This window comes from Amphiura filiformis, chromosome 14, assembly GCF_039555335.1.
Source record: "Amphiura filiformis chromosome 14, Afil_fr2py, whole genome shotgun sequence".
Taxonomy (NCBI): Eukaryota; Metazoa; Echinodermata; class Ophiuroidea; order Amphilepidida; family Amphiuridae; genus Amphiura; species Amphiura filiformis.
Genome location: NC_092641.1, coordinates 58703667 through 58724983, shown reverse-complemented (window position 1 = coordinate 58724983; position 21317 = coordinate 58703667). Strand labels below are relative to the sequence as shown.

Genomic DNA, 21317 nt, shown 5'->3' with positions numbered 1-21317 from the left:
ATAGTGAAGATGATTGAGATTGGATTTATCTTTTACCCATATAGATCGTCTATAGATCAACAGATTTACGCCTCAGGCTATGTGTATGGTGAGATGATTTGATGGTAGCGTAACATGCTATCCCGTCATGCACCAGTCAAGACCGCTATTAAGGACCACGTCAATCACATTTTGGTTGCGACCTCATACGAGAGTCCCAATAAGCAAATCATTACTCAAACCTTCAACAAAAACTCAATTTGCATATTTGGGACTATCACATGAGGCCCTTACCTACATTTTGCTTCATCAAGTCATAGGTACGTCATTGTTTTTTACCAATGTGATGCGGGTATCCGTTTTGTCAGATGCGGGTATCTGTTTTGTTAGAGTATATATACTCCAACCTTTACTGCTGGAAAGTCTTCCATAATTTTGCCGAATTGATAAATTTATGACAAATATTTTGTCTATGGTGTTGACCTAAACACAATGTACAACTGACTCTGTATAATTATGTTCTATGAACAATGTCCACCACAACGAAAAGAATAACAAGGCTTTAGGACTAAGTATGATGTTTTTAACCTGGATGAATCATTGTTACTCTGATCGGAACTGGATGTGAGATATTTGTCATCCACTGCAACTGCCCATATAATTCAAATGGTGAGAGCGGGTATGTTTGTGTTTGACATTTGCCTCCATCAGGAGTTGAGACAATAGTTTCAAGTTGAGTATGAATAGTAATATCACCCCATATAAAGCAAAGGATAGCAAGGTTCCAGATCTATAATGCATAGAGTTGTACAATTTCACGCAAGGCATGACGGGAAGACAATATTTGTTACTATGGTAACAGGCTATGTGAGTGAGACCTGGACGTTTGGGAAATGATGCAGCTACTACGCTCACGGAGCTGTGATTACAACCAGCGATTAATGAAAATACACCGTATTTACATGGGGGTATTTCCATGACTTTTACATGGGTACAATCATGGTAATAGATTTAATATCGTATGATGTCAGTTTCGGTGTGATTTTTTTATGTTATTTTGTTCTGGTTTATACTGTCTTATCCGAATCATTATCCTAAGTATAATAATATTAATTCCAATAATTGTAGCACTTATCCTAACCAAATCTTAACCTCATGTTATTCGAAAATATTCGTGTAAGTTCCTTTTACTGCAGTGAATCATTGAATAGACATGGTACGTTTTTAGCCCTGGAAATTGGGCTGTTCCATTTAAAATCCACACTACCCCTGTGGAAGATTTAACTAAAGTCTTCCACAGTGGGAGTAAGCGTTTCGAATAGAACAGACAATTGGGTAGCTTCCATTCGAAATACTCACTCCAGTTGTGGAAGATATAGGTAAAGCCATAATACAGGGGGAATACAAGTTTCAAAATGATTAACCCTGACCAATTACATTTGAAAAACATACACCCCTTATTTATAGAACATGTTTCCAAAATCTTCCACAGGGATAGTGTGGATTTCAACTGGAATTTGCTCGATACACACATTTCCTTTCTCCTGAGGTTGCTTAGCCTATGCTAGTACTATAGATAAAACCCTTTTATAATGGCCTCCCAAAACTACCGTGAGTACCAACATGCCCAGGAAAAGGTGGCTCCTTGGGGAGGGGGAGGCGGTTCACGGATAATATTTGTTTTCAGGAGCCATAGTAAAAGGTCCTATCTAGTAGGGCTATTATCCTTTTTGAAGTATGGCGGGCACAAAAGGAGAGGGCGTGCTTTGGTTTGGGTAATCTTTTGTATGCTTCTCAGCTGACAAAAGATTGCCCAAATCAAGGTACGCCCTCTCCTTTTGTGTCCGCCATATTTCAAAAAGGCTTACTATAGTTGCTTGCTCGACTTTGTAAAGAATGAGGATGTACGGCCGACAAATATTTGAAACGAGAGTTCCTGAGGTTTGACACCCAAAAAGGGATTCATTGATAAATAACTTTTTATAATAAAAATAAATAGTAGGCCTATGAGTTGTCAAAATATGAGGCCATAAACACCGTTCATTAACATTCCATAAACATAATAAAATACAAAATTAAAAAGAAGACATAAGAAATTAATAAGATTTTTGAATGTCCCAATGTTGTTTCCTAACTTGATTAAAAATGACAGGTTTTGTGCAAAAAGTTTAATAAGGGATCACACCACTAAATCAAGTTCCTATTCTTTTATGTGTTAAGAGGTACCTAAGAAATCGTTATTTTTGCATGGTTAAAACATGCTAGGGCATTCAAAACACAATGTTTCTAAAAGTTTGTGATATATTCTACCCTAAAACCACCATATTTTTGGTAGTTGAGCTGCTCGATTTTTTGCAGTGGTGCATTAAATATGATGTAAGCCATACCAAAGCCTACAGCTCAGCGCCTCTATGCTGTGACGTCATGTGGTGCATGTTACAAAAAAACTTTCCTAAAATGTCAGAATTGTAATATTTTTTATTTTATTATTTTATGCTTGGATGATAAGAAAAGCATCCACAGAGCGCAACTATGGTATTACCAACAACATGGGCACATCAAAATTCATTTTAAACTTGTTTCAATTAAAATGCAGGTATGGTCAGCGAATAAAAACACTGGTTGTTATTTCTTCAGTCAGATAGGGTTGGACCTGATTTAGTGGTGTGATATCTTAACTTCGCAGATTTTTAAACAAAGTAAGCCTACCATTTCAAAATGAATTTTCTAAACATATTTTACCATAGAAATAGATGTTTTAAACGTCTTTAGATGTTGAGGCTAGTTGATGACTAATCTATATATTTAACTGTTTATTTATTTCGACCAACAGCTTACATGTTAATCATAATTATAGCCAATATCCGTCCCAAAATATTCTAATTTGCGCCATATTGTATCTCTGAAACGACCTTGCATGACAATTGACATAATTAAGTTTATCATATTAATTTTATAGAATACGCAATATGTCTTTATAATAGCTGATCTCGATTTCCATGAGCATTGTAAATTTGTGAATTCTTTTATTCCGTTTATTGTTCCTTATTTCAAAGAGTTGTATACCTAATAAAGTATTAACTACTTGAGAGTCAACAAAAAAACTAATTTCAATACAAAGAATACACTTTAATGATTTCATTCATCACTCGTTTGTATTCTTTTTTGATCGTAATAATAATCATTATTGCCCTAAAATTGCGCATTTTTTCATGAAGTATTAAAATAGTCACTTAAAGTGTCAATATAACTCGTCAGTCATCAGGATTTGCGATGAGAGATTATAAATAATATATTTTAGTTAATTATACATTTTATATTGTCCAGAAATCTTTAAAATAGCATCTCTGTGAGTTTGAAGAAAATATATTATACAATATTGTATCAAGTGGCAAAAAGTTTCAACCATGCAACATATCAGATATACGTTAAATGCAATGACGTTAAATTAAACTATATAAAATGAAATCAAATACATTAATAAAATATTAAGCTAAGATATCTTCTAAATAATTTGCTGCAAGATTGAACTGGAAAAAAGCAAATATCAGAAACAGCAATATAATAATAGTCAACTTAATTCCTCGAATAGTTTGTTATCAAATTTAACTATCGCATTATTGAAGTAGCCAGTAACCCTTTTTCATTACGACGTAATTACAAATCTGGTATTTTCACATGGCTTGCAATCAAAAGATGACCTTCTTTGAAATTCACTAGTTATTAAAAGCATTAAGCAGAAATAAAATTCCGAGGCGTCCAATATCTATTCTATATTAAGGCGAGTCGGATGGCAGGAACCATATTTTTCCAGTTTTAGTAATTAAACCAAAAACAAACACACACACGCCCCCACACCCCACACCCTTGCGCGAGTTAGCATACTCCAGTCCATGCACACTTCAACAATACCCCACACCCCCACTCCCACATGAATCCAACCCCACCCTTACACACCCACACATCATTCACCAATGTCTGATTTCATTTCACATTTGAAAGTCGAGCTAGAAGTACAACAAACTTGATGGTAGCGTGCATTTACCAGACCCTGGGTCCTCTCGGAAAATGTTCTTGGCCTTAAAAACATACACGCATGCACGACCGTGGGTCCTCAGCCACACATGACACCCGCACACCGGCAAACGTAGCTCCCACATCCCCTCACCCACACACCCCACCCCATATCTATACACCCTACATATCACCCCACCCCACTCACAACACACACACTACACCCCCTGTGCACCCCACAACTCACCCCACACTCACCACCACATCCCCACATAAATGATAATTACCACACATTCAATCACAAATATTTGTTTTCATTTATTTGCCAGTCGGGAAGAACAACAAACTTGGTGGTAGCGTGCGTTTTCCAGATCCTGGGTCCTCTCGGAAAATCTACTATTACATTTACATTTAAAAAAAACATACACACATGCAGGGGTGCGTGTCTAAAGATACACACACGTACCCTCCCTCCCTCCCTCTCCTCTTGTTTCTGTCTCTCTTTCGTATTTTGCCCTCTTTCTATTAATATCTCTCTATCTCACTCTATCTATCTCATTCTCTTTCTCTCTCCAATTTAAATTGCTCAAGTCGGCTTCCGAATCAGATTGAGTCCATATGATTCGTCATCCTGCAACGCAGCAAACAATAGGCATTTCATCAGAGGCTTTCCTGTCCCTGGCACTCTCACAATATGAAAAGAAACCGCATAATACAATAGCAATTGAAAGCCATCATTTTCTAGAGCCATCATCTTGGGGAAAGTGATGAGAAAAGGTTGCGTCTTAATTTAAGTCTTGGCCATGTGAAAAAGAAGCGAAATCAGACATTCTTAAAGAATAATAGCGCTGCCACCAAAACTACTCAAGCGTTATGAAATAGTCCATTAGATTCTAAGACACTTTTGACACGTCTATGTATTCAAAAATAAATAAATAAATAAATAAATAAATAAATAAATAAATAAATAAATAAATAAATAAATAAATAAATAAATAAATAAATAAATAAATAAATAAATAAATAAATAAATAAATAAATAAATAAATAAATAAATAAATAAATTGAAATTGAAATTGAAAAGTCTAAAAGATCCGCTTTTTGAAAAAATTATGAAAAAATTATGTATTTGAATTTTTTTTTTTTAATTAATATTGGTATCGTAAATAAAAAATTAAAAACATAATGATATAAATAAGGAATACATTCTTCAGTCATGAAAATCAGCTCTTCACGCCATGCCCAAATACAACAAGAAGCTAAGAAAACGAGACAGTATTATCGTATTGAACTGAAATCCTCTTTATTGATGGCAAGGAATCGTGTTTGTGTTTTCAAAAAGTCATAATCGACTTTTATTGATGATGAGTCGGTAACAGGTGCCCTTAGATAAGATAAAGATCTCTTCTCACTGGTTCAAGGTCTATATATTTTATTCAACAAATCATAGTCTTATTCAACCGTTGACATGGTTGATGGGGATTTTTTTTTTAATAAAAAAGGCAAGTCTGTTTGTGGAAAATGTTCTCAAACATGTCAAATGAACCAAAATGTCTTTTGTTCGAGTCTCATTGTGAGTGTACAAGTAATAGTAAACGCACGGTGCTGTGTTCCTGCTACTTTGAAACTGCATGTATGATAATCCGTGATGTGTTAAAAATGTACGTTGAATTTGCTCATGTATGGTATTCCAGGTCATTGTAAATGCGTGTTGTATTGTTGTTGCACGGTACTCCAAGATATTGTAAACGCACGTTGTATTATTGTTGTTGCACGGTATTCCAAGATAACTCAAATATATGGAAGAACAGGGAATACTTAAATTTTCCCTGAATATGGACCCAGTATAAAGAAGAAATAAACAAACAAAACAAACAAATATGGAAAACGCACGTTGTATTGTTGTTGCACTGTACTCCAAGATATGGAAAACGCACGTTGTATTGTTGTTGCACGGTACTCCAAGATATGGAAAACGCACGTTGTATTGTTGTTGCACTGTACTCCAAGATATGGAAAACGCACGTTGTATTTTTGTTGCACGGCACTCCAAGATATTGTAAACGCACGTTGTATTGTTGTTGCACGGCACTCCATTATATGGTAAACGCTCGTTGTATTGTTGTTGTTGTTGCATGGTACTCCAAGATATGGAAAACGCACGTTTTATTGTTGTTGCACTGTACTCCAAGATATGGTAAGCGCACGTTATATTGTTGTTGTTGCACGGTACTCCAAGATATGGAAAACGCACGTTGTATTGTTGTTGCACTGCACTCCAAGATATGGTAAACGCACGCTGTATTGTTGTTGCACGGTATACGGTACTCCAAGATCACACAAGAACCACAGAACACCCTAAATAAAAAATATCAAAGCATCAATGGACAACTTTCAGGAAAATGCAAATTACATCTATAATGTTCCTTGCGCTATAATCTTTTTATTTTCCCTTATTTTTCCTTATTGACCTTTCTACCAATTCAATTCCATCCATGTTCATTTCGTTAAATCATTTTGTTTGCAGCAATGTACGTGATATGTATTTGTTTGTCTTTTGATATTAGAAATAAGGTGAATGGACCAGATTCGACTAACTAAATTTTAACCCCATTAATGCAAAATAATTTTCCCCAACTTCCCTTTTCTCCTTTTTTGATATGTTGTTTAGGAGAGTGTTTAGGGATACTCATTACAAGAAATGTTTCTATTGCAATTTTTTCCAGGAATAGTATATAGTATACCCATTGTTTTTCCTAAATTTACACTATGCTGTTATCTGCGACAACACGAACCGTTGAATTTTAACACTAAATACTGTGACTGCTTTGAAACTTGATAGAATTATTTTCAAGGTCTTGCGCCACTCGTCATTATTTTATTTGACCAGGGGGTTACAAGAAGTAGATTGACATAATTTCCGATCTGTTCACATACTAGACATCTTACATCCCGTCTTTCATGTCCGTGAGAATCAAAATAAGCCTCGCTGATGACACATTTTGTTGCCAAGTGCTTATCGTTTGTGCTTTAGAAAAGAGTCTTTTATGACTTCAATCAGGTGTAAATAAATAATCAATGTCTTAAGGGATTGTCTTTCCTAGGCATCTTTTTTCTACGTGCACTCTCTCTCTATCTTTCCCTCTCTCACCGCCTCTCTCTCGTACTCCCCCTCTCTCTAGCTCTCCCCTACTCCCCCTCTTTCTCTCTCTCTCTCTCTATCTCCCTCTCTCTGCCTCCATCTCCCTCCCCTTCTGAGAGAAGGGGAGAGGAAGTGCTCTGACGGCTTCTCCCCATGTACTCTAGGTCTCCCCCCTCCCCCGTCTCTCTCTATCATATATCTATTGAAATTGCTCTCTTTCTCGCCCTCCCCCTCCCCATACCCAACTCCAACTTTCTCTCCTCATCCCCCCCTCTCTCTCTCTCTCTCTTTCTTTCACTCTCGCTCTCCTCCTTCTCACCCTCCCCCTCTCTAATATATTTTCCCTATATATCTCGTACGTTTCTCTCTCTAGCCTCCCTGTCTTTTATATCTCTTACTAGGCTTTTTTATCGTTTCCATTTCATTGCTCGTTCATTCTCCTTAACATCCTCATTCCTCTTCGTCTTTCATTTGCTCTCATCTTTCTCTGTCTTCCCATTCACTGTTTCCAACCCATTGACTCTCTATACACAACTTCCGTCTCTTTCATCTCAAGAAGCTGCCATCCCTCTCGTCTATTCTCCCCTCATCCTCTTTTCACCAAGACTTCTTTTCTTTGGTATCAATCGACTCCTCCTTCATCATCGAAAACAATAAGACATAAATAGTAGATGAATCTGGTTTAATTTGATTATAAAAAACACGTTCCGTTTGCATAAGTGTTGCTTCTACTCCACGGTTTTAAATGATGGTTGAAGTATTTTGTTTCAAATGTCTTAAGATTGATTTGAGTATTTTGTTAAATCTGTCCCAAGTGGTTTATTCTGCAGAGAAGTTTACTGATTATGATTTGAGTATCTTGTCTTACACGTCATTGGTGATTCACATTGCGATTTAGCAAACGACTGGGGGTAAAGTCTAATCATTCAAGACAAGGGTAACCTTTTCTGGATATCATCTGTGCCCACCTTTTCCGTTCTGATCAAGATAGCCATTTACTACGCATAAATAGCGTGAATCGTGGGCTGATTGAAATACCTCCCCATAATGCATTGCAAACAAAACGGACAAACAAGAAGCTATAATAGAATTAGGGACTGTGCAATGATTACGTGTACCCCCGGTGATGAATTCTCAAAATATGAGACTCGAAACTTGAAATATAAGACTCGAAACTCGACAAATGTAACTCGAGACTCGAAATATGAGACTCGAAACTCGAAAAATGTAACTCGAAACTCGAAATATAAAACTCGAAACTCGAAATATGAGACTGTAAACTCGAGACTCGAAACTCGAGACTCGCAAATTTGACTCGAAACTTGAAGATTTTGTGTAGCACTGCCTTCGTCAATTTTCTGGCTTCTGTTTGTGTATTTTGACATAGTTTTGCTTATAATTGCGTTTTTACAACATCAGTCCCTAAAATTTGTTATCAAAACATTTCGAACTCATGGGACTGACATTATTTATTGTTTATACACTGGGAACCAATCATAGCAAATGTTAAAAAAGTGCGAACCATGCATTGAGCGGGAACCAATCATAGCAAACGTTAGAAAAGTGCGAACCATGCATTGAGCGGGAACCAATCATAGCAAACGTTAGAAAAGTGCGAACCGTGCATTGAGCGGGAACCAATCATAGCAAACGTTAGAAAAGTGCGAACCATGCATTGATTGTGTTTACAGCATGTTTCATTCATTGGGGGGAAACGTAAAATTATTTACTAGTGATTCTTATTGTGCATGCTTTCAAATGTGAGTATGGTGAATCCATTAGTGCATTCCATTAATCTTGATCAGATATTGAATTATTGCGAGTAAAGCTAGACTACATTACTATAATAATAGGCTATGCACAAATTTAGTTTTTTTCCGGTGATGTTTCTGCGCATTAAGGTAAGCCTTTTTGAAGTATGGCGGGCACAAAAGGAGAGGGCGTACTTTGGTTTGGGTAACCTTTTGTACCCAAATCAAAGTACGCCCTCTTTGTGTGCCCGCCATATTTCAAAAAGGATATAAAGGATATTGACAGCTTCAATTGCGAGGGATAAAACAACATTTACTTTATCGTCTGCCAAACCATTTTGGCATTAATATCGAACTTACATAATGACAATTAACCTATGCCATTCATTGTGGAAGAATTACATTATTTCATGTAACTTTTTATTCAGCTTTCCAAATTGTGAGTCTTACATAATTCCTTCAGTTTTGATCACAAAATAGGTCAAGGTTAACTTGATTCAACGGGCTTTGACTTTTTTGCCCTGTTACCCAGGTAACAAACAAAACACCTGAAATATGGCAAACTGTGCTTTGGTGAAAATATTGTTCCAAGCGGACCAATTTGAGACCACTTTGATCAAAATTGGAGGTTTTTTTTGCACAATGGTGGAGACTAAAATTTGAGATTTGACCTTTATGTCTATAACTCAAGAACTGTACATCGGAGACAGGTCAAACTATACTTTTTCTCTGAATCCGAATAATAAGAGGAATACAATCATAATGTTGTTTATCTACATTCGCCCAATTTGAAATTTGAGCCCTGCATTAGCGGCAATTTTTGTTTTATGCAAATAAGCATTTCCCCTATTCCCTTTTTTTGTCCTTTTTTTTGGGGGGGGGGTGTTATGTTATTATGGAGGGTGTTTAGAAACGTTTTGTCTGGTCAAACGTTAATTGACTCGTCTATATAACGTCTATACAGAAATGTTGAATCTACATGCACAAAGTACGTTTTCCATTTCCGGGTTGAACGTGAATCAAGAAAGACGCTTTCTGTAATAAGCTCCTGCACATGAATAAAATCTTCCGCACATGAAGAATACTATTTCCAAGAATATCATGTTAAAATAATCTAAAACAGCAACTTGCAAAAGGTATTGTTTATTTGATTGTACTTTAAAAAAATTAAAAAAAGTAACAACTATGCATCATAGAAATTTTCAATTTTGTGAGCAAAGTTATCTTTCCATTTCCTGGTCACGAATGAATACAAACGTTATGTTTATATAGGAGATTTAAGCTTGTGCGCATGTGTGCTGCTTCTCAAAATATGGTGTCAAAATATTAAATAGCATCATTCAGAATGGATTTGATATAATAAAATCTTGAATGATCAGAAAAATGAAATATTGAATCATTGTATGCACGGATGCGATTTAGATAACGATGATGACTATTCGTATGGAATAAACGGAAATCACGACAATTGACCTTATCCTCATTTTATTTAAATTAAGCGAGCGCGTTTCTAAACGAAAAACAAATAGAATTTCAAATTAACACAATTGCATTGTGGGAACGTTACATCCATCCTCTGAGCGCTAACTCTTAGTTTCCCTGCGGTGATGTAGGCTCAAACGTGAGTTACAATAAATGAATGTGTATAGCTGCTTGCGTCGTCCCGGGATTGAGAACGGGGAAAGAAAGGAGACAGAAAAGCGAGATAGAAAAAAAGAAGCTTTTACTGTTTTCAAAGATTTCTCTCGTACAATGTGAGATTTTTAAAGAAAAAAACCTGAGTGATTTGAAAAGCGACAAAATAGATGAGTCGTCGAAAATGGTTTGGTGTGATGTATGTGCTGCAGTAAAAGAGTGACTTTTCTATTCTATTCTTTTCACATCGAGCTGAAAAGGTGTGTTCTTTCTCCTCAAATCCTATGGGATTCGAACAAATCTATGCAGAAAGTATGGTCGTAGATTGTGTACAGTGACGGCTTTATAGTCGCAGTATTTCTCTCTTCCTTTCGTGTTCTATACTCGTCGACTGTTGCCTATACACGGGTATTCATCGTGTTTAACAATGACCTATGTTTTCTGTAGCCGACAATTGTACAAAAAATCAAATAGATATATTGACAAGGTAGGATAAAAACAGGGCGCTGTTCCGTTCATTTTCTATTGTAATTGTCGATGGAAATCTATACAAGTTCTATACCATAGTAACAATAGGTAGTAATGAATGGAGTAGAATGCAAGGCCTTTATCCACGGTCTCCGAATTATGTTGTTTTTAATATTGAAAGAAGTCCTCTTTATCTCTACCTATACAATACCTATTTTTCACACGTTTTTTTGAAATAAAAAGTAGAGTGCCGGGCGATGTGGGGTTTATTTAGATGCTGACTTAGCGAGTCGGTGGGGTATCTTTTCACATTGCTGGCTAAGCCGATTTTTACTTGGGATATAAATCCATGCTGTGTGTTTGTCGTGATTTAAAGAGTGATTTTTCATAGGAAAATATAACCAGGGATGTATTATATATGTATGCTAGCAAAATATGGAGCTGGTGGATGACGTTTAGCACATAATACCAATCGTTTGATATCCCAACTATAAAGGAGCAAAAACATGGAGTTTTGGGATGATAATAATAATAATATGATTATAATAGCACCATGGATGGTATAATCAACAGTTGTTCCAACATGTGTTTTATTATCATTATATCTCCACCAACTCAGAGAAAAGACAGAAACCTGATGTTGGTATATTGCTTAAGGCTAAACCATGATGATGAAATTATAGCTGAGAGAGACATAGGAATAAAGTTTCCAATCTACGGTTGCAGCCATGCAGGGATTGGTTGAAATATATAGAGTCTGTAAAAAAGGTAAGTTGACCCCCCTCCCTACTATATACCATCCGGACTCTCTCGCATATACGAGAACCAAGTACGTGGATGTTGTTGCTATGATGGTGCAAGATGCTAAGCGGCGAAGTAAGGCATTCTCGGTACCTGCGTATTATTGCAAAGATGCGGCGTTCACTCTTGTGTCTTTCTCTCTGACAAGCACTGCGAGGTTGCATGATGATTTTTTTCTTGCAAGTTCTGAAAAAATGCTTCTCTATTTTGAAGTTAATGGGCGTTACCTTGTAATTAAGTGAGTGGCGGTGTATTAAAGTTATTATAGGCTTACGTCATGGTTAATTTACATTCACGTTAATGATAAGACTTACGTGGTTGTTTAAAACCATATAGGCCTATGTGATATTAAACATCATTCAGTAGTTTGTTATTTTAACGTAATGTACCATATCAATCTATTATATGCTGGATGTTGCTGCGATATTTTTCCGGTATTTTATTTTACACGTGCGTGAATTAACTGCTATATATCTACTGCTGATAGCAGGCTTAAGGGTATGCGCAGTTAAGACTGCGTGTGTCAAGCGGGAAACAATTTGTAGATTATCGCCTATACTTCGATTTGCCTTTACTCTATATGATAACTAGCATTGTGTTTTTTAAATTATTTTTAGCATTAATATTATCCGGATTATAACTGAATGTTGCGTTAAAATATGACGTCGTGCACTGTTTTGATTTTCGCTATGTGCTATAGTTCCTTTTTCCATTCTTTCATTTGTTTGTCACGGTTGTTTGTTTCTTTGCTTTGTTTTTGTTGTTGTTTTGATAAGTTATTGTTATCTTTAATTAATAATTAATTTTTCCTTAAATCTATTGCATCATAATGTAAAATAATGAATTGTTTATTTGACTTTCGTATGTTGCTTTTCTCTTGTTTATTTGCATTTTGTTCAATATTTTTTTCTTCGCATGTCTTTTTTTTAGCTTATCTTGCACACTGTTGTGCCATTTGAAATATTGCACTTAGCTCTCTTTTGAAATATTTGCGTATAAAGTAAACTTACCATGCGCATAATGTCTGTATAAAATGACAATGCTGTTTCAAATTCTGAGCTTAGTGGCTTCCCCTCCTTCTCCTCCTCCTCCTCCTCATCATCATCATTCTCATCATCATCATCATCATCATCATCATCATCATCATCACCGTCGTCGTCGTTGTCGCCATTGCAAACGCTATGTCTTATAATCATTATTATTATAATAAATGTGAAATGGAGTCTTTAGTGTTGCCGCCATCATGCCGCCTTCGTCTTGACGTTCTGCTCCTTCCAAATACTTTCCCTTCAGTCCTGATTTCCTTTGGTGCATGGTTTCTATTTCCTTTTCTTTTTTCACTTTCGTTTAAAGGTCCGGAACTCGATCGACAACATCATCCCCCCGATTTTTTTCATTTTTTCACAAAGCTGCATAAAGGGGACAATATTTGATATTATATGTAATTTTAAAGACAATCCATATCCAAAACCAATAGGGTTACCCCCCCTTTAAATCATCTCCATCATTTCCATCATCTCCATCATAAGTCAATTCTTAAAGTACTCATATCCTATTAAATATGCAAACAACGCCACAAAAGATAGAACAAACGGATGTTAAGAGTTCATTATGTACATGTAGCTATTACATTCACGCGGGTGTCGACTGCAGACGACAAGTTTTAAAAAAAATTCCAAAATTTTATAATTGTAAATATTTATGACCATATTTTATCATTATATAAAATGAGTACAAACAAGCCTGCTATTGGTTCAGTAGTTCTTAAGATAGCTCTTGATATTTTGAGAAACTATTTCAAAACTTCACAACTTTTTCCGTTGAAGCGCATGGCTAGCATGCAAAGCATTAATATCGCCAAGAATTAAGTGTCCATAAAACAAACACTTTCATTTATATAACATCATTTGCATAACTGACACATGACACAATACCTCGCCATATCGTTGACATTTCTGATTATTACGGGACCTGTTAAACACACAATAATATTAACAAATCTATTTAAACGACTCTGTGTTTTAAGAGAAATTGGTCAATATTTTATTATAAGATTAGTGTCAATTTTGATAATGGGCGTGTAACAATGACGTATTGTTTGCCTTTTGTGTGAAAGTTTGTATGACTAAGATAAGACAATCTAATTAAGGTACTACTGTGGTGTCAATTAGAATTATATCTCATTTCTTGACAGTGCATTCCTGAAATATTTTAGGGGTGTCCTAGTTTCCAGATTTTTAGAAAAATCCCATATTCGACGCCGTATTATCTCATCATTTGCATTTAAAGATGGGTGACCTGATCAACAGCGTCATCCAACCACTTTTTCCTATCAAAATGGGGATTTTGGCATCACATCCTATATTACTCATAGGGAGATAAACTACTGGGAACCACACACTCTTCATGCTGATCACTCGCACCCGTAAGATTATTGTAATCAATACAGACATACACAGGTGATGAGTGCAGCCTGCCTGTAGTGCAGGGTGATATATAAAGCCTGTTACATCATCATTACGGTAAACAATCATATATTCAATTATACAAAGACGAATTCTCATCACAACGCCATGGATGACTTAATCGAAAGAAGAATTTTTATAGGATTATATTTTAGTTCCAATTTTAGCTATGTTATAAGATCTATTTAATTTTATATAAAACCATGATAACGGGCCATGGACATGACAGAGCTGTCACATACGATCTATACTCTCTTAAATTGGCCGATTGAAATATGTCAATCTTTTAACGATTGATGATAGGAATCAATCTAAATAGATTGAAAAATATATTTAAATAGATTGAAAAATAGATTGAAATGGGTTGTTCCACTCTAACTCTCTTTATAGACTGATTTCACTGTCTAATCATGTGTTATCCTAATGTAATGCCAAATGACATGTGTTGTATATGTTTGGAATGAGATTTCACAAAACTGTTTTTGAGTGAACATTTTCATCTTTTTTCAACTGGAAAGGACTTGTCCCTAATTTGGAACGGCAAAAGATTGAAAAACAATGGAAATTAATCCTTCGACTGAAAATTTAATCGAAAAAGATTTGCCCTAACTATATAATTAGTGGAGTAAAAGATTGTAAAAGATTGAGAATCACTCCTTTTGATTGAAAAAAAGTTTGAAAAATTCAAATAACCCGACTGAATATACAGTCGATAACGATTTGTCCCTAATTCGGGATGGCGAGATTGAGAATTCAATCTTTTTGATTGAATATTCAATCGGGCAATTTAAGAGAGAATATACACCTAATAAGCCTATTATTATAGCTTAGAGCATGAAATTTTTAACTCAGTTTCTGCCACCATTTTAATAACAACACCTTATACGATATTGCACAATTTCCTCCCGTAAGAGCTCGGATATTTTCTCCGTATAAATCCACAGACTGGGATAAGATGTGTTTGTAGACGGGGATACTGGGAGTGAACGAAAACATCGTCGGAAACCATGTAGGCGGGAGATGTCGTAAGATGCTACAACAACATACACTTATACTATGATCGTTATCATGGTTATGGTTTACGGTATTAACTCATGGAATACCACAATTTATATATTCAAGTTACTCAAATTGTAGCCTGTTATTTGACGAACACTGAACAAATTGCCAGACATTGTACTAATTTTTATGCATTTTACTCGACAATTTCAATATATGGTTATAAAAAGTGAAATTTTTAAAATAATTGATAATTTGGCACAAATTCGTGGCATTTTTTGTGTGATGTGCGATCATCATTGCGCGCGAATTGGGCTAAAATCAGCCAATTATTACCGTACTACAAAGTAAATGAAACTGCTGTTGAAACTTATTGAGTTAACCCTCTATTGCGATACCAAGGTCCTATACAAATTATATTTTTCCACCATTTCCAAAGTTTAACATAATTAATGTCTTTGTTATATCAGCGTAAAAACTACATCCACGTGAGCACAATCTCTATAATACTTCAAGTCGTTTTTATCATAATACAATAGCGTTTAAAACAATTCTCCGTTTTTATCTGAACCATTTTGTGATTTTAGGAACTTGTTTTTATAAAATTGGTATTTTTATAAACGTAGACAAGAAAATGGTGATGAACAAAACCGGTAGATAAATACAACTGACAACCCCTCTACCTTTGTTGACTAAGAAAACGCGTGCATTCTTCTTCGAAGATGACACTGCTTCTTATTTTGGTTTGTTTTTCATGTAGATCGTGTAATTGCTAGAATCGTATACTCAAGAATAACACCAGCAATATAAGAAACGCATATAATGAGATAATAACATTGGGATCTTTTAAGTTTTACTATAGATTGTCATTTTGAGATCTATGTTTGTCGAGTTTTTTTGTTGATGGTTATGACGATGATGATGATGATGATGATGATGATGATGATGATGATGATGATGATGATGATGATGATGATGTTGATGTTGATGTTGATGATGATGATGATGATGATGATGATAATTATGTTGATGATAATTATGTTGATGATAATTATGTTGATGATAATGATGAGCAGTAGGAGGAGCAGAATTAGGAGGAGAAGTATTAGGAGGAGCAGAAGTAGGAGGAGCAGGAGGACAGGAATAGAAGGGCTTACGACATGGACGACGACTACGACGAGAAGGATGACTTGTATGACGTCGAGAGGATGATGATGATGAAGATGTTGATGGCGATGATTATGTTGATGATAATGATGATGAGGGGAGAAGCAACGGGAGAAGCAGAAGCACGACAAAAGAGGGCAGGAGTAGACGGGTGGACGACTACGACGACAATGACGAGAAGGAGGACGTGTACAACGAGAAGGAGGATCAGGAAAAGGATGTTGATGAAGATGACAACAGCGACGACGATGAGATGATGATGTTGATGGTGATGATGATTAGAAGGAAAAGCAGCAGAAGGAGCAGAAACAGGAGGAGCAGCAGGGCGGACGACGACTTCGACGACGATCACGAGAAGGAGGGCGTGTACGACGACGAGGATAAAGAGGAAACGAATGTGATAATGATGAGGATTATGATGAGCAAGAGCAGGAGGAGAAGGAAGGGATGAGAAAAAATAAGGAGAAGATGGAGGAGGGCAATGAATTACATGAAACGAAACCAATCACGTGACTATAAAATGATGTCCAGTTAGGTTATGCGTATAAGGCGTAATACGCCCCCTATAAGCACGGAAATCTTATCGTCCCGAATTCACACGAGTCCGTCAAGGGCGTTCCTTTATTTTGTACATTTTACCACTATTATCATGATTATAATAATTATTATTTTTGCTTCTTTGAATAAGAAACTTGCGTGTTGGAACATGAATGGATAGTGATCAATTTTGAGATACATTTTGAAACTAATCGATATTTTATTAATGCTTAAATGTAAGTATTCAATGATTAAATTATACTTATTTATAAACATCATAGAAATGATAATTAAGGAACCAATCAGTCATGCACTGTTTAGAGGTTAATAACTGCGCATCGGTTATTTGGAGGGCATTGTGAAAAAATCTAAACATTTTGCCTTTGGAACCAAGGCGTAGCCCCGTTTATTAATGGGGTTATGAATTCCTGATAATGTTTTTGTTTAATACGATCATGTAAAAATGATTTACAAAGGCAATTGATGGTGTATTCGGGTTTGTTTTAATAACTTTATGTTAAATGATTAATACTGGATTCCAAACATGATATTGATATTTTTGATATTGTCTTTTTTTTTGTCTTTTCATTATAGCACTTAAAATATGGGAATTTACCAGTTAAAACCCATACACCCCCTATGGAAGACATGACCTTAATCTCCCACAAAGAGAGTGCAGATTTCAAATGGCGTCATTAAGGTATAGTCCAATTTGAAATGCACACTCCCTGTGTGGAAGATTAAGGTCATGTCTTCCATAGAGGGTACATAGATTTCAACTGCAATAGCCCATTTGATAAAGAGAATGTTGAAGTCAAAATAGAATGCCAATTCTATCCTTTCAAAGCCATAGCATTGTTTATAGGAAAGTGTGATTTATGTTAGCAATCTGATTTTTAATGCTCTGCGTGCAAGCCATTTTCTCAAAATATCACGAGCTATCTTAAGAACCACTGAACCAACATTAGGCTTAATGTAGAACAATTTAAAACTGATTCACACAAGCAATGTAAAATTTCACTTACGAGTGGAATTTTCGTGCCTCATCCGAGGTCACTTCTTCAGCACTGAGTTGGCGTAGTACTGGAAGACGTACCGCTACTCGGGACACGTGATCTTAAACATTAGGCTTATTTGTACTCATTTTAATGCATTTTTCATGCTGATTCCAAATATGATTGTGAAAATTTACAATTCTGAAATTTTTAGAATTTTTAAAGAAAATTGAAACTTGTCGTCTGCAGTAGACACCCGCATGGCGAGAGTTAAGATGGAATAACGTCACCAAAACCAAATGCATGCATGCAAAAAAATCGAAGGCCAAAATAATCATAAAATGTTCAAAAACAAACAAACATTTGAATCATATTTACAATCTATGAGCACAAGTTCACCATCATGGCCACGTGTCTAACATTAGCTCAACCCGGAGATGAAGCTAAAAGCAAATACAGAAATTTATCGGGAAATCCCCGTTATCCCTGGTTATTGTTCCCCTGGTATCAACATGATAAGGGACGTTATCCGGAGGAGTCGGAGAGTTCGAATAATGCTTTTTAGATGTTTTTTTTTTATAAACTGATAACATTATTACAATGTGCTCTAAAATATTGTATGTAAAGGATCTGAAAATTCGAATCAGGCAGTACCAAATGTATACAATAAAACCAGCTGAAAATAGCGTTGAATATTGTTTTGTTTTACTTTTGGCTAAAACAAACATGCTATTAAACAATCATACCGTATGGTAAATATCATATGCAACATACCAACAGTATTTATATAGCATTCCCAATGTATTCCACAATGATTGGTTGACCACGTCGTAAGTTGCTATCTTCAGTAGATAGCAATAATAAGTCTACGCAGTTGAGTGCGCATAACATTCTTGCTTTATTACGGCTACGATGTACTTTATATAAAAAACGATAAAACATACCACGTGAATTGTATTATTTAGAAAAAAAGCGCTTTTATCTAAAAAAAATTTAAGACATAGTGGTAATCAGAGTTGTGCATACAAACGAAATATAGAATGTCTTTTGTTTGGGTTTATATTGTATTCGTGTATAATTTGGATATCAGGCATAAGTTATGTCACAGTCGACCACAACTTTATCTAACAGATCATGTCATAAACGTCGACGTTGTATCAATACATCGCTATGGTTTTACTGTTTTGTCGTCTTTGTTGTAGTTTAGCTTTTTTTTTCAGTATTGCGTATTTCCTCTATTATTTTTATTTCCGTCCTTCTTCTCCAACCCTCGATTACCCTCATCACTATAAAGATAATCATTCCTGATTTCACAATTACACCTCTACTATTTGAACTAATTATTTTTCATCTTGGTGTCACCAAACCAGCTAGTTAGTCTCGCTTCTGTATCCACTTCATTACTTCTTTTATTGTCGCAATATCTAAAAAGACAAAATGAATAGACATTCAGTTCACTTCCATCTGATGATGATGACCACGATTTCGATGATTTTTTTTCTCTCATAATTTTATAGATGACACATTGGTTCTGGTTATATTATCGATCTATTTAGCTTTGCGACTTATCTTCAATTGATAAAACATACACGAATGTTATGATATGGGAGACAGTCATCACGCTGTAAAACCGAATTAATCTGAATTAGAACCAATCTGCGTCCATAAAACTATATTGCTCTTTGGTCGTTCACACGATCCTAGTGTACCGATTCAAATCTGGCACAATAAGACAACATTACGCAATTGGTACATATCGTATAATGTTACACGCAACATTTTTGTGGCACATATCAATGTAAATTAAAGCGCGTCATGTGAACTGTCCTTTTGTAATCGCCATCTTTTAGCTCATTGGTCATGATATCTCTGCATTCACCATTTTACAGCTCATATAGCACGGTCATTACCAAATTTTCAAGTGACCTATCTTCTTCAATTCGTTTTATTCCAGGGGTTTTATTTCTGTGCCTGCATGAGAAGGTTTAGTATATATATATGTGGAGGTAACAAAATGGTCAACAAAAATGTTATCAAAAGAATTTGGTTAAAAGAATGATTATTCCATGACACGTAAATTAAAGTAATATTCCTTCACCCTAATGCATTAAACCAGATCATACGTAATTACGTTCTTCAAACGTGTACATAGCTGTTGGATTATTTGTTTATACGTGTTTATTTTATTTGTTTATTTGTTTACTGATTTACTTGAATATTTCTTTCTTCACTCCTGTCACTCTCCCTATCTCCTGCGCTCTCCCCATCGCCCCCTCCATTCCTTCTCCGTTTTATGTGTTTACGTGTTTTATTTATTTATTTATTTATTTATTTGCTTATTTGTTTATTTGATTTCTGTTTACTGCTTTTCTTGTTTTCCGTTTCGTCTCTTTCTTTCTTTCTTTCTCTCTTTCTCTCTTTCTTTCTTTCTTTCTTTCTTTCTTTCTTTCTTTCTTTCTTTCTTTCTCTCCCCTTTCTCTGTTCATTCTCATTTCCCATCCCTATCTCTTCCCCCTCTCATCGCTCTCCCTCCCCTGTCCTCTCCCTCCTCTATTTCTTGCTTATAATCAGCGCTTTTCAAATGCCCCATAATAAGGTATAAGCTTTCCATACTCCGAAAAACCGTGCAAAATGGACAGTATTCTTCGATGTATGGCAAAATATGTTTATGTGTGAAGGCCTCCTATACAACTACGATATAGTGTTGATGACTATTGGTATAAAGATACAAGTTACTTATTTGCTTGTTTGTGTGCGGTTTGTTAAATGTTTGTTTGTTCCATCTCTAAAGTCAGTCTTTTCAGTGGTCTGGTCGAAACAGACCAGTCTGGGTTTGCTCTTTTAAATCTTATATAATCAGATAATCAATACATCAAGAAAGATGTTAACACAAGTCTTGATTACCCAATTTCGCATTTTTGTTGACAGCGAATATCTCCAAGAAACAAATTGACAGTTTACAGTTATCACATCGCTTTGCAGATTAAATGCATCTATTTACGGCCGTAATTTGAGGTCCAATACATTCTATACAATTCAAATTTCCATCATTATCCTTAACGTCCAAATCCTGATTGCCGTTTTTTATTTTGTTTACCTCTTCACTACCTTTCACAATAACATAAAGAACCAATTTGACAGATTCGCCCAAAAGACTTTCTCATATTAGTGAACTCTGTATAGAAAACCACGCGACTTCATTTTGTATAAAAACCTCGTCGTCATGTAACTCGACGCTGGTTGCTATTGAAAAACAGACGGGAATTCTTATGCGCTATTCGGCAGGTTTTCTTGCCGTTGTATTATAGGTCACGGTAGGTAGTAGTAAACCATCACCGCGGATGCGCTTACCAATTTTTTTTCT

At 35.6% G+C, this 21317-nt stretch overlaps 1 long non-coding RNA gene across 1 annotated transcript in view; it reads left to right on the top strand.

Annotated features, from left to right (window-relative positions):
• Positions 1–11672: 11672 nt before the first annotated feature.
• The window catches only part of LOC140169100 (uncharacterized), a 95482-nt gene continuing 85837 nt past the window's right edge, over positions 11673–21317 (top strand). Inside the window, exon 1 of the long non-coding RNA XR_011861353.1 lies at positions 11673–11757. This is a non-coding gene — a long non-coding RNA (uncharacterized lncRNA). The remainder of the gene's footprint in view (positions 11758–21317) is intronic.